This window comes from Salmo trutta, chromosome 4, assembly GCF_901001165.1.
Source record: "Salmo trutta chromosome 4, fSalTru1.1, whole genome shotgun sequence".
NCBI classification, from domain to species: Eukaryota; Metazoa; Chordata; class Actinopteri; order Salmoniformes; family Salmonidae; genus Salmo; species Salmo trutta.
This window is the reverse complement of record NC_042960.1, coordinates 69,337,993-69,349,806: the sequence shown is the minus strand read 5'-3', so window position 1 is coordinate 69,349,806 and position 11,814 is coordinate 69,337,993. Positions and strand designations below refer to the sequence as shown.

At 40.4% G+C, this 11,814-nt stretch overlaps 1 pseudogene; it reads right to left on the bottom strand.

Moving 5' to 3' along the window:
* Positions 1–464: 464 nt before the first annotated feature.
* LOC115191422 (tripartite motif-containing protein 16-like) lies at positions 465–8,235 on the bottom strand (annotated as a pseudogene).
* Between the last annotated feature and the right edge of the window lie 3,579 nt (positions 8,236–11,814).

Sequence of the window (11,814 nt, the reverse complement as noted above, 5' to 3'; positions counted from 1 at the left end):
TTTCCATGCAGCTCCAGGTGACAGAGAACACATCAATTAGGGCCGAGCCTACAAGCTGATCAATGATACTGAGGAGAATTACATAGAGACAGAGAACCAACTGAGAAAACATATCAATGGTTCTGAATGACAACCAATATACATCAACACCATACATCATGATTCATGGAAATGTACAAGATTAAAACATTGCACTTAAATAAATATGACTACATTGAATTTTAATTCATAACATCTGAAGATCAAATCAGTTAAATCATTGTAGATAAAACAGAGTAGAATGAATCATCACATCTGGGGACCATCACCACCAGCATGACTAGTATCTATGTGGACCCTACTACAGTTTAACCAGCTCAGCTATAGACTACACCAGCATGACTAGTATCTATGTGGACCCTACTACAGTTTAACCAGCTCAGCTATAGACTACACCAGCATGACTAGTATCTATGTGGGCCCTACTACAGTTTAACCAGCTCAGCAGTACCAGTAAGCCAAACCCCAGGATAGAGGGGCTGAGTGAATGTGGTCTGGACTCTGTGGAGGAGGGTCATTGTGTCAGAGACACTGTAGAAGGACAGAGTACCTGCCTTGTGATCCAGGTACACTCCTACTCTGGAGGACTGAGGGCCTGATACTTCAGTCTCAACATTATTGTGTATGAAACAATAACCACCACTACAGCACTGTAAACTCCAAGACTTGTTATTGTATCCAAATACACCTTCACACATTGTCTCTGTTCTGCTGATGTCTTTATATGAGACTGCTGTATAAACATTACCAGTCCACTCCACCTCCCAGTAACAGCGTCCAGACAGACCCTCTCTACACAGAACCTGGTAGATGTTGGTGAATCTGTCTGGATGGTCAGGATATGGTTGGACTTGGCCTGTATAGGTCACCTTTCTGTTCCCTTTAGACAGAGAGAGACGTGTGTTTGCTGTATTTGGGTCCAGTGTGAGCTGACAGGAATCTGGGAAAAGAGCAGAGCAGAGACCAATGAGGGGAGTCAGAACAATAAGTTAAGTCAGATACTGTATCTACCCTGTCTTTGATTAGAGCACAGCAGAGATCAAATCAGAAAAATATGAGGAGTCAGATAGATACCCAGTCTTTGATTAGATCTACTATTGCTATATATTTCTAGAGGGATTGTTAGGAGTGTCAGTAAAAAGAGACTGTTTGTTACTTCACAATAAAGAGACTCACATTGTAACAACTGTTCTCTGGTCTTGGGCTCTGGAGGCAGTACAACATCCACTTTATTCACTACAGACACACAAACACATTGACAGAGAGAGGGAATGTTATCATCATACCATATTCCACATGTATATGACTAGTAGGGAACTTTCAATGGTCTAAAGTTGATGTTCTTATTGTTTTCAACACACCTGTAGTGGAGATCTTGGTCCATTCTCCTTTAAGGAAGTCTTCTAGTTTCTCTCTCAGTTCAGACAGTCTTACTCACATCTCCAAAGTACTGAAGAGGACGGACAACGATGCTGGGTAAGTCTGAAGATACACTGATACTGGAGAGAGACTGATAACTCTGGAGAGAGAGAGAGAGAGAAAGGGACAGAGAGAGAGACAGACAGAGAGGGACACAGAGAGAAAGGGAGACAGAGAGAGAGAGGGGGACAGAGAGAGAGAGGGACAGCGAGAGTGACGGACAGAGAGGGACAGAGAGAGGGGACACAGAGAGAGAGGGGGACACAGAGAGAGACAGAGACAGAGAGAGAGACAGAGAGAGAGGGACAAAGAGAGAGAGGGACAAAGAGAGAGAGGGACAAAGAGAGACAAAGAGAGACAGAGAGAGGGAGAGACAGGACAACATAATGATTGAGATGAATAGTTTCACATTAAGTTAATTTCTTATCAAATGTAACAAGACAGTTTAGTTACCTGGAGGAAATGGATGTGATCCTCTGTGTGTGAGAGCTGCTCCAGCTCAGTGCTTCTCTTCCTCAGCTCAGCTATCTCCTGCTTCAGTTGCTCCAGGAGTCCTTCAGCTTGACTCACTTGAGCCTTCTCTTGGGATCTGATCAGCTCCTTCACCTCAGAGCTCCTTCTCTCAATGGAGCGGATCAGCTCAGTAAAGATCTGATCACTGTCCTCCACTGCTGCCTGTGCAGAGCGCTGTTAAGAGAGAGAGAGAGAGAGAGAGAGAGAGAGAGAGAGAGAGAGAGAGAGAGAGAGAGAGAGAGAGAGAGAGACAGAGAGAGAGAGACAGAGAGAGAGAGAGAGAGTAGGTACAGTAGCCTCTGCACCTCATTGAGTCAGAACGCTGCCACCCTGCTCTCCGGGTCCACCAGGCCTTGTCCCCCCTCCTGGACAGGCAGGTACAGAACACCGCTTGGCCCTGCTCTACTCTCCTCCCTCCTGGTCCCCCCTCCAGTAGCAAATAGACATGTCCCTATTTCCCCAAAACAATGGCAGTCTGAAAGTTATAACAGCAGTCTTTTATTTAACTAGCAGATTTGGGCTCTTAACCCTAGTGGCTCTAGATAAGTGTGGCTGATAAATGACTCACATGTAAATGTAAACTAGACCTCTGTGAAAGGGGGGCAGGTAGTCTAGTGGTTAGAGTGTAGAGGTGACATGTAGACTAGTGGTTAGAGTGTAGAGGTGGCAGGTAGTCTAGTGGTTAGAGTGTAGGGGTGGCAGGTAGTCTAGTGGTTAGAGTGTAGGGGTGGCAGGTAGTCTAGTGGTTAGAGTGTAGAGGTGACAGGTAGACTAGTGGTTAGAGTGTAGAGGTGGCAGGTAGTCTAGTGGTTAGAGTGTAGGGGTGGCAGGTAGTCTAGTGGTTAGAGTGTAGTGGTGACAGGTAGTCTAGTGGTTAGAGCGTTTGGCCAGGCAGCAGGTAGTCAAGTGGTTAGAGCGTTTGGCCGGGCAGCAGGTAGTCTAGTGGTTAGTGGGTTTGGCCGGGCAGCAGGTAGTCTAGTGGTTAGAGCGTTTGGCCGGGCAGCAGGTAGTTTAGTGGTTAGAGCGTTTGGCCGGGCAGTGGTTAGAGCGTTTGGCTGGGCAGCAGGTAGCCTAGTGGTTAGAGTGTTTGGCTATTTGTTGGTATTTTGACCCGTGTTCAATACCTGCTATAGTTAATATTGTTTTGATCACCCAAAAGCAACACAGGACTAACAAGAGATATATAGCTAACTGTAAAGTAAGAGTGACCATTTTAGAAAATCATGGGACATATAGTCTTTGGTTGCATGCTATTTTATGTCAATCATATTGCTGCTTGTAGCCTATAACTGATGCTTCGTGGACTTATGCTCCCATCTATTGGAAATATTTACCAATTAAAAGTTATTAATTCACGTAAAGACATTGGTGAGGCAGCTGAGAAATAAAGTGTATTTAATTCCAGAGATCAGTCTCAAACCTGCCCCACCTATCCCACGCCAATTGTTGGACTTTCACATAGAGGTTACTATGTCACCCAGTTCAAACCACATTTAACATATAAAACAAATGAGTCTTGTTTAACAAGTGTTCTGCCTTGCAATAATACATATAATAAAATAACTAATAAAAAGTAAATGCTTAAATAGGTTTAATTTAAAAAATAACAAATGTTATTTAGTAGTAAAACGGTATTTACTAACATAATATTATTACTAAAATAGTTGTAGGCTACACTACCCTAGAATTAGGGTTCAGGCTAAAATAGGTTATACGTAGGGTTAGAGTTTCTGTACAGCACTTTGTGACATCTGCTGATGTAAAAAGGGCTTCATAAATACATTTGATTGATTGTTAGGTTCAGGGTATTTAAAGAGAAAAACTGTATGGGTTTATGTCTCTCTTGCTCCTCCCTGTGGTCTTCTGTGGGTACTACATACCTCATTCACCACACTTGATAGGCTCATAATCTGAGGTAGCAACTGTGTCAGAGCTACAAATCAATGATCTCCACCTATCCATTTGGTTTACAACTCAGTGAACCTGTGCAGCATTCTCTCTATTTGATGCCTACGAACCAACAGATTTCAACGATTATCATATTACCCAGCAGCCATTTCTTCCACATCTTGAAAAAGAGGACAAGGACATACGTTTTGTTTAGGTTTTAAACCTTTTTCTGAAATAAAATATGTTTAAACATGTTTAACGTTTGATGTCTTTGCACCAACCATCTGTTCTACTCACTAACACTGTAGGTCACTACAACGTGTAACCAGGTGAACAGTGAGCTTCCTCACCAAGTAGCTGTAACCTAGTTAATAATAAGTTACCTGAGGTAAACCTACAAGGTTAACGTGGGCTGGAAGAGAATTACTTCAAAACCACAGCAAACAGCTGGGACATATGCTAATATTATATATCTATCTATCTATCTATCTATCTATATATATATATATATCAATATTATATCACTGGGCTCCTTGGTGGATAGTTTCATCAGAAAATATTTATAAAAATGTCCACACTATCTGTGCTAACAAATCCTCTGTACCACCCCTCCCCTGTTTAACCTTGAATTTAGTTCAGAAAACCACTTGTAAATTGCCCAAAACGAACCAACTCTTCACGGATCTGTTCGTCCGTAATAAACGGAGGCAGATTAGACACCACTACTCTTGTCGAAATCAGCACCAACACACCCCTCACATAAATCATACTGGTAACTAGCCGGGCAACAAGACTCACCTTTTACATTACCACAACCACCGCCTTGTTCATTCTGGATACAGTGTATATGTTCCTCTCCCACCTGTTCACCGACCATGATCAATAATTCCTCCACACCATTCTCCAGAACACACCTGAAGAGACAGCGTTTCTTCTCCACTCGGTTGAGGACATCACACCTCCCAAACAAACTACCCTACTCCCCCCTCAACTCTAACCGATAAACAGTGGAAACTAATAAATAAACCTTTAACAACTACAAAATACATTTGGAAAATACGCAAAAAGAATAGTAGCCCTCCTCAGGAACCACAAAACCCTCACACAACACCTTCTTCTTCTATGATATAATGGCGGTCCGCAAACCAACGTTAAAGGTGCATGGCGCCACCTACTGTGCTGGAGTGTGTTCAATCACGGTTTACACCATTTCTAAATCCTCCTACCTAACTCAGTACTTATGAGAAAATAAAAATGAGTCCTACTAACTTCTAATAGACCCTCCCCCATCCCCCAAATCCCTTCCAACCCCCCCAACCCCATCCAACCTCAATGACCCTACACTTCAATCTTTCCCTCTCTTCTACATCTTTACAACAATATAACAACACATGCTCCACCGTTTCATTGACAATACCCTCCAGACACAAACCATTCCCATGCTGCCAACCAGATGTAAGGACCAGTTCAATGTACAATGTCCTAAACACAATCGAGTAAACACCACCTCTTCCTTCCTAATCTGACCTTTGAACCTTGGTCCACCGACCTTTAGAGGACATATAAATGCCGTCCCTTGTGCTCAGAGTCCCCATCTCTTCTGCCACACATCTATCAAAATGTCTCTGATCTTACATTTGTCCTCACATCTACCCAGTGGAACATTAATATATATTATATCTTGTTGTAAAGCTCTTTTAGATAACTGGTCTACAATTTCATTCCCTTCCACACCTGAATGTGCTGGGACCCAGCAGAATCTCACTACTACACCCATTCTCTCATTTCTCCATAATAACATTGATATCTACAACTGTCCAATCAAAACCACTGCCTTGTCTACTAGTATATTCCCAACAGTCATCTAGAACAGTAGCAGTGGGATGCTCAACCTCACAGCCTTGCAACCCAATAAGCTAATGACAATTTATTATGCCGTATACCCAAAGGCATCTCACCTGCCTCCACTAGTAAGACACATACAGATGTTGATTTAAATGCACCAATACATATCCTTAAAGCTATATACTGGATTCTGTCCAGCTTAAGTCTTTGCCGCTGTTCCATAAACTATACACCCGTAATCAATTGTCGTCCTGATCAGAGCTCTATAAATATCCATCAACGATTGTCTGTCAGTACCCCATTCACAACCAGAGACCCACACAACCAACTACCACGAAAGTGATGGAATGAGAGAGAGAGAGACATCGTTACAACACTGTACATAGACATAATATAACGTTTCTTCTTCTTTGGAGTTTAACTGCGGTTGGCATCCAATATGTTGTATTATCGCCCCCAACTGGACTATAATATAAATCTATTTTACTTTGTGATACAAAATGGGAAAAGGAACATTTCATATTTTATTAAATAAAACAACACCCTTCCAACTAACCCTACACTCATTAAAAACCCACTACCCCATTCCACTACTTTCACCCTATCTGCTCCTGCACCATGCCAACTAACCCTACACTCATTAAAAACCCACTACCCCATTCCACTACTTTGACCCTATCTGCTCCTGCACCATGCCAACGACCTGGGAGGACGGGACACCACCACTCAACACACCCTGGAACTCTTCTGAAGTCAAATCTCATATGACCAAATACTTCTCTGGTTCTGAGCTCTTCTCCACACCTTCTACCTCACTTAACTCTCCCTCATTCATTTCCATTTCACCTCCAGAACTCAGTCTGGTGCACGGCTCTCTCTGTTTGCACTTGAATTATAACATTTGAAATGTCTCTATTCTTTTGAAAATAAATGTTGTGTAATGTTTACTGTTCATTCATGATTGTTTACTATCTACTTCACTTGCTTTGGCATAGTAAAGATATGTTTCCCATGCCAATAAAGATCTTTGAATTGAATTGAGAGAGAGCTCCATGTTAATGTATAGGGGACATGAGTCAGTCATGGTTACTCATGGTTATGTGATGAGGTAGCCCCGCCTGCGACTTCTAAATCAGGGTAGCCCAATAGGGAATGTCCTCTTGGTGTAATGGTCAAGATGTTGGTTTATCCCACGGTAGACCTGGGTTCATATCCCGTCAGTTACATTAAGCAGTCAATTCTCTGAAAGGGGTCCAGACAGCCTGTTCCCAACAATGGGGTCAGTGGGATTGGAGAGGGGCCCCTCTACCTCTCTCTGAATGGAGGAGAGAAGTGAAATGGTGTGTCTCCTCTGGTCAACAATACTCACCTTGAAAGACTTCACAGCCTGTCGGAGCTCCTTCAGCTCCTTCTCTCTCTCCTGGAATCTCTGCTGGACCTTCTGCTGACTCATCCCCAGCTGCCTCTGTGGAGAATCACTCTTCAATGAGCTATCAAGCTTTATTTGCCCAGTAGATCAATAGTATATTAATGTGACATAGGACCCATAGAGAGGAAGGTCTGAAATATTGATGGTCCATTTACAATATGATATTATGTTGCTATGTGAATGATTATAGTTTTTATGGTAGGCCTACATGTATCAAGAGGTTGAGACTGAACTTTGGACTCATAAAAGGCCATTCAGAATGATAATAGTGTTTGACTTTAGAAAATGGTGATACATTTGGAGAATCTGGGTTAACATATCTATATCCTCAAGGTTTGTGTTCATATTTGTGGATCCATTTCATTTGAATGATCTCATATTCAAAAAGCCTTAGTTCCTACTGTATCTTTAATTCTTTGTTTATCAGACAGTCACCAACAAGTTGTTCTGGTCTTACCTGTTTCTCATTCCTCTCTGCTGCAGCTGACACTGTATCATGGCCTTTATGTTCATCCATCACACACAGCAGACAGATACACTGCTGATCGGTACGACAGTAAACCTCCAGCAGTTTGTCATGATGAGAGCAGATCTTCTCCTGTAGTTGTGCGGTGGCTTTGACCAGCTTGTGCTTCTTCAAAGCAGGAAATTCATAGTGAGGTTGGAGGTGAGTCTCACAGTAAGAGGCCAGACACGTCAGACAGGACATGAGGGCTTTCTGCTTTCTGGTCCCAGTGCAGACATCACACACCACATCTCCAGGTCCAGCATAGCACAGAGCAGGAGGGGGAGCAGCCTGGAGTCCTGTCTTCTTCAGTTTCTCCACCACCTCAGCCAACATGTTATTTTTCCTCAGATTAGGCCTTGGAGTGAAGGTCTCTCTGCACTGAGGACAGCTATAGACCCCTTTCAGAACATCCTGATCCCAGCAGTCCTCAATACAGCTTCTACAGTAACTGTGTCCACAGGGAATAGCCACTGGCTCCTTCAGTAGATCCAGACAGACAGAACAGCAGAGCTGGTCCTGGTCCAGCAGAACTCCCTTCTGAGCCATTGGGACGGTTGTTCACTCTCACACAGACAGACGAGACAGAGACTCAGATCAGTTTCATTTCCTCAGAAGAGAGTTTGTGAAGGGGAGGGACTTCCTGGTTCTGCCAGAGGGCTGGGGTTAGAGGGAGGGAAGGAGGGAGTGAGAGAGGGAGGGGTTAGAGGAAGGGAAGGAGAGAGAGAAAACTGCAGGCAAAGTTGAGAAGGAGAGAAATATTTTAGTTCCTAGGTTAGGACCCTTAATATGGAATACATTAAATAGAGTGGTTAGAATATATAAAGGGTAACAGTTTCTATGAAGTACATATCTATAATGCTTTTAATGAATGTTGTAATGTCTTAAAGTGATATGCTGTGATACTAACTATAAGCCTCCATAATAACTCATACGTGGTTATAAAACTGTACAATGTGTTATAGATAATTAGCTACAATGGGGGGAGGGGGGACTTGAAATGGATACAATGTACTGGAGGTGAAATGAATACTGGATGTATTGACTGATCATTGAGAATGATGGAACTTTACATTACAGTGTGTTTATTGGTGTGGAATTGTTCCTGTTAGTACAGTGGTGTAACAAGTACTGTGATGCCTCATTCTTCCACTGTACTAGCAGCAGTAACCCTAACCAGTAATAAGGCTACTGGAATGGAAAGTGGTACAGGAAATATAAAGTAAGGATTTATACATGTCATCTATGATATACTGAATGTAATGATATGTCTTCTAGATGGTGTTCTATACTGTATGTAATGATATGTCTCTGTCTTCTAGATGGTGTTCTATACTGTATGTAATGATATGTCTTCTAGATGGTGTTCTATACTGTATGTAATGATATGTCTCTGTCTTCTAGATGGTGTTCTATACTGTATGTAATGATATGTCTTCTAGATGGTGTTCTATACTGTATGTAATGATATGTCTCTGTCTTCTAGATGGTGTTCTATACTGTATGTAATGATATGTCTCCTAGATGCTGTTCTATACTGTATGTAATGATATGTCTTCTAGATGGTGTTCTATACTGTATGTAATGATATGTCTCTGTCTTCTAGATGGTGTTCTATACTGTATGTAATGATATGTCTTCTAGATGGTGCTCTATACTGTATGTAATGATATGTCTCTGTCTTCTAGATGGTGTTCTATACTGTATGTAATGATATGTCTCCTAGATGCTGTTCTATACTGTATGTAATGATATGTCTTCTAGATGGTGTTCTATACTGTATGTAATGATATGTCTCTGTCTTCTAGATGGTGTTCTATACTGTATGTAATGATATGTCTCTGTCTTCTAGATGGTGTTCTATACTGTATGTAATGATATGTCTTCTAGATGGTGTTCTATACTGTATGTAATGATATGTCTCTGTCTTCTAGATGGTGTTCTATACTGTATGTAATGATATGTCTTCTAGATGGTGTTCTATACTGTATGTAATGATATGTCTCTGTCTTCTGGATGGTGTTCTATACTGTATGTAATGATATGTCTTCTAGATGGGGTTCTATACTGTATGTAATGATATGTCTCTGTCTTCTAGATGGTGTTCTATACTGTATGTAATGATATGTCTCTGTCTTCTAGATTGTGTTCTATACTGAATGTAATGATATGTCTCTGTCTTCTAGATGGTGTTCTATACTGTATGTAATGATATGTCTCTGTCTTCTAGATGGTGTTCTATACTGTATGTAATGATATGTCTCTGTCTTCTAGATGGTGTTCTATACTGTATGTAATGATATGTCTCTGTCTTCAAGATGGTGTTCTATACTGTATGTAATGATATGTCTCTGTCTTCTAGATGGTGTTCTATACTGTATGTAATGATATGTCTTCTAGATGGAGTTCTATACTGTATGTAATGATATGTCTCTGTCTTCTAGATGGTGTTCTATACTGTATGTAATGATATGTCTCTGTCTTCTAGATGGTGTTCTACACTGTATGTAATGATATGTCTTCTAGATGGTGTTCTATACTGTATGTAATGATATGTCTCTGTCTTCTAGATGGTGTTCTATACTGTATGTAAAGATATGTCTCTGTCTTCTAGATGGTGTTCTATACTGTATGTAATGATATGTCTTTGTCTTCTAGATGGTGTTCTATACTGTATGTAATGATATGTCTTCTAGATGGGGTTCTATACTGTATGTAATGATATGTCTATGTCTTCTAGATGGTGTTCTATACTGTATGTAATGATATGTCTTCTAGATGGTGTTCTATACTGTATGTAATGATATGTCTCTGTCTTCTAGATGGTGTTCTATACTGTATGTAATGATATGTCTTCTAGATGGTGTTCTATACTGTATGTAATGATATGTCTATGTCTTCTAGATGGTGTTCTATACTGTATGTAATGATATGTCTTCTAGATGGTGTTCTATACTGTATGTAATGATATGTCTTCTAGATGGTGTTCTATACTGTATGTAATGATATGTCTTCTAGATGGTGTTCTATACTGTATGTAATGATATGTCTCTGTCTTCTAGATGGTGTTCTATACTGTATGTAATGATATGTCTCTGTCTTCTAGATGGTGTTCTATACTGTATGTAATGATATGTCTCTGTCTTCTAGATGGTGTTCCATACTGTATGTAATGATATGTCTCTGTCTTCTAGATGGTGTTCTATACTGTATGTAATGATATGTCTTCTAGATGGTGTTCTATACTGTATGTAATGATATGTCTCTGTCTTCTAGATGGTGTTCTATACTGTATGTAATGATATGTCTTCTAGATGGTGTTCTATACTGTATGTAATGATATGTCTCTGTCTTCTAGATGGTGTTCTATACTGTATGTAATGATATGTCTCCTAGATGCTGTTCTATACTGTATGTAATGATATGTCTTCTAGATGGTGTTCTATACTGTATGTAATGATATGTCTCTGTCTTCTAGATGGTGTTCTATACTGTATGTAATGATATGTCTTCTAGATGGTGTTCTATACTGTATGTAATGATATGTCTTCTAGATGGTGTTCTATACTGTATGTAATGATATGTCTCTGTCTTCTAGATGGTGTTCTATACTGTATGTAATGATATGTCTCTGTCTTCTAGATGGTGTTCTATACTGTATGTAATGATATGTCTTCTAGATGGTGTTCTATACTGTATGTAATGATATGTCTCTGTCTTCTAGATGGTGTTCTATACTGTATGTAATGATATGTCTTCTAGATGGTGTTCTATACTGTATGTAATGATATGTCTCTGTCTTCTGGATGGTGTTCTATACTGTATGTAATGATATGTCTTCTAGATGGGGTTCTATACTGTATGTAATGATATGTCTCTGTCTTCTAGATGGTGTTCTATACTGTATGTAATGATATGTCTCTGTCTTCTAGATGGTGTTCTATACTGAATGTAATGATATGTCTCTGTCTTCTAGATGGTGTTCTATACTGTATGTAATGATATGTCTCTGTCTTCTAGATGGTGTTCTATACTGTATGTAATGATATGTCTCTGTCTTCTAGATGGTGTTCTATACTGTATGTAATGATATGTCTCTGTCTTCAAGATGGTGTTCTATACTGTATGTAATGATATGTCTCTGTCTTCTAGATGGTGTTCTACACTTTATGTA